This window comes from Silene latifolia, chromosome Y (assembly GCF_048544455.1).
Source record: "Silene latifolia isolate original U9 population chromosome Y, ASM4854445v1, whole genome shotgun sequence".
Taxonomy (NCBI): Eukaryota; Viridiplantae; Streptophyta; class Magnoliopsida; order Caryophyllales; family Caryophyllaceae; genus Silene; species Silene latifolia.
This window is the reverse complement of record NC_133538.1, coordinates 395,994,506-395,998,394: the sequence shown is the minus strand read 5'-3', so window position 1 is coordinate 395,998,394 and position 3,889 is coordinate 395,994,506.

The following is a 3,889-nucleotide window of genomic DNA, read 5'->3' as shown; positions in this document are numbered from 1 at the left end:
TCTTTCAAGATTAAAGAACCGAAACCAAGGTCGGGAACCTTGATGTGTACTTGGTAAGATTCATGCTATGAGAGAGAACATGAATGTGAAGGAAATTGCAAGTGTAAGAAGTTTGAACACATGGACACATGGGATGTTAAACTTCTGTTGCAATCAATAAGTGTTTACACTGATGATATACATCACAAGGTTGTAATATGATATTGACTACCCGAGTGTGATGTCGACATTTGTCGTTTGAGTTATTATTAACTCACCTTGTACATTGTTATATCAAAACGGGTTGTAGAGACAATTGAACCCCGTTAAAGTGAACATGGATTAACATTGTTTTTGCCCATAGTTACTTATATGAGGTGACGTCTCGAAGTGACTAGAGTGTGATGCGATTGATGGCAAGTTCAAGTGCCATAAAGTCATGTGAGATGACTAGTCGATCACATAGGCAGACTGTTAGGAACATTTTGTCGGGCCTAATGACCGCTTATAGAGATCTGGCAAATTTATATAGCCTGGTCGTGGCGAGAGCTACTATAGTATTCAAATGAGTCGATTCATTTGACTAAAGACTATTCTCCTAAGATGGCACAGTTTCAGATTAACTTTGATTTGTGTTACTACGACCTTCGTAAATGGGGTCAAATGGGCATATTTTGGGTTATGATGGCTGTGGCTAGTCGAAGGGAATGAGTGCGATAGGAATTGTCCATCCCTAGTCAGGGTTATAACAATATCTCAAGGCCACTCGAGGAGTAATGAACTGGAAATGCGTGGCCACGCTCGGAAAGTATCTATGATAGATAAGTCCGGTCAATCAGTTATTCTCCAGATCGAGGAAACCACTCTTGATATGATCACTTGCAAGTACGACCTGAAAGACACCTTGCATTGAGTGGGAGATAGTAATAGGACAAGAGAATTGGTGACGCACACTTGTCGAGGACAAGTGGGAGATTGTTGGAATATGTGTCCTCCGACAATAATGCGATCACGACTGTTGATCATGATGATCACATGTTTAAGTCTCATTATATAGAATACAATTGGGAAGTAATATTGTTACTGTCAACTGGTCAACATATATCGGTAATGGTTGGCTGACTAGAGTTTGACATTACTGTCGTGCGACGGTGGTGATCAGTTGACCCCTAGGTCATACCTATAGGGCAACACTCTTAATTGATTATTTAATTAATCGTATAATGTTACGAGTTAATTAAATTACTTGAAAATTGACGGACGATTTTTGGAAGAAAAATTTACGTATCAAATTGAAATGTGATTAAATGAGATACGGTCTGAGTAATTGAATTGTATCATTACTCGGATGAAATTATTGTTTAAAGAAACAATCAAAATTGAATGAATTATTATAAATACAATCTGTTGTGATTTATAAATTGGTAAAATATTTTGGCACAAGTAATTGTGAAATTACTAAGTCGATTTTTGTATGTGACGTATTCTTATTAATACGTTGATTTTTAATATGTTAAAAATTACATAACAAATTTATGTGACATAAGACATGTGACATATTGACAATTGACAAAAATAATATGGATTCCATATTATCCCATTGTGCCGACATAAGGAGGTGGATTAGGATAATATTGTGTTTTATTAAGTTAATGGTAAACACAATGATTACCTATTAATCTAGCCATGCAACCCTATTGTGCATTGTGAAGACAAATGAGTCCATGCATTGGCTCCTCTCCACCTCCTCTTGGCCGGTTTTTTAGAGAGGAAAAACCACTTGGTTTTTCCTCTTATTTTTACATATACACTATAATGTTATGTGTGTATCATTCATTCTTTTCACAATCTAAAATAAGAGTTTTAGAGAGATAAAAACTCCCATCTTCTTCCTCCCCAAAAACCGAAACATACAAGTGTTTTATAAATATTTTGGTTCAATTTTCTACCTAATTAATATTATACTAGTTCTTGTAATATTAATTAAATTAAGAGAAAGCCTTGGGTATAAAGCTTAGGGAGAGATCCTACACTTGGATCTTTGTTCTTCCATAAGGGAAAGCTCAAGAACAAGAGAGAAAGGTGATCTCTCTTGTGCCCAATATAACCGAAATCTTCAATGTAAGGACATGATTTCTCCTCTATTTTTATCTTGTTTGCATGCATAAAATCCACATTTAATTTTATGACAAATTAATTTCGACATATATGAGTATGTTAGTATGTATATGAATCTACATTTCTTTCAGTACTAATTACACAAAATAAAGTACAATACAACAATTACCAAACAGCACAATCGTCACATCAAACCCCGGTCTCCATGAACAATCACCACGTAACTGACTACACACTAAAGTGTGTAGCCCTGCAAGAGTACCCATCGCAACAGATACTCCACACCGCCAGTGGGGGACCGCAGGCGTACCCACCAAATCCCCGCTCATCTCCATCGAGCGATAAACCCATGTCCATTAATGTGCACATCCCTTCTGTGGCGGGTTCCACAGAAGGCGAATCATGGGCGTGAAGCCACACTCGCAAGTGACTCCACTCAGCCAAGGACACGCCCCGAAGAACACAGACAGATAATCAACAATCACAACACAAACTCAACAACCGTCTGAAACAATCAACAATACTAACTACAACACAATTCACCACACATATCATATAACTAATACTGAGTAGGGAAAACCCTACCTGAAATGCAATCACAAGCAGCAGACGATCTAACAGCTGTCTCAAAAACCCTCTTCTACGAATCCTCCTCCTATTCACATAATCATATAATTACTAACAATCATAATTAACCATCAAAACCCCCAATCCCCCAAACTAGGGTTTAAACAAAGTTCATTAAAAGCTATAAAATTTGTATGTAGATCTTACTCTCGACGTAAGGATCACAAGGACACAAAGAATGATGAAATCCGACCTCTGAAGCTCCAGGATTTTCCAATAACACGGATGATGCGAACAACATAGTCTCAATCTCCTTTTTAAGATTATTAGGTTTGTAAAAGTGTTTAACAAAGATGACGGTCTGAATTATAACAAAACCCGTCAAAATAATGCCCGTTAACCGACCTACTCGATCGAGTAACTAACGTAGTCGATCGAGTGCCACTTACTCGATCGAGTACCCAGGCTACTCGATCGAGTACCCTACAGGAAGAACACTGTTTCTAAAAACAAAACACTCTTACTCGACAGAGTAAGGCCCACTCGATAGAGTACCCAGAGACTCAAAAAACCGTTGTATTACAGTCTTCCCTCCTTAAAAAGAACTTCGTCCCCAAAGTTCAAACCGCAACAAAATAAAAAACATACTACCATACTCCCGACACTACAACCAAAACAAAATTCAACACAAAACTCCGACACATGCTACCAACCCAAACTCAACCCGACACAACTCACTACTAAATATACCCAAAAACAACATAAAAAGATGCAAAAACTCTTCGCGATCATCTCCTACCCCCCCTAAAAGAAACAAGGTTACGTCCCCGTAACCATACATACCTGATAAAAAAGAAACGGATAGCTCTCTCTCATGGACTACTCTGCCTCCCATGTAGCCTCCTCAACCTCATGATTCGACCAAAGAATCTTAAGCAAAACCGTCTCACCATTTTTAGTTTTCCTAACCTTCCGGTCATGAATCTGCTTAGGCACCTCAAGGTAAGACAAGGACTCATCTAGCTCTATGTTCTCTGCCTCTAACACATGTGACAGATTACTCACACACATCCACAGCTGAGATACATGAAACACATTATACACCATATCCAAAGAAGACGGTAAAGCCAAACGGTAAGCAACCTCTCCAACCCGGTCTAAAATCTCATATGGTCCTATGAACTTCTGACTCAGCTTGCCTTTATTCCCAAATTGCATGACCCCA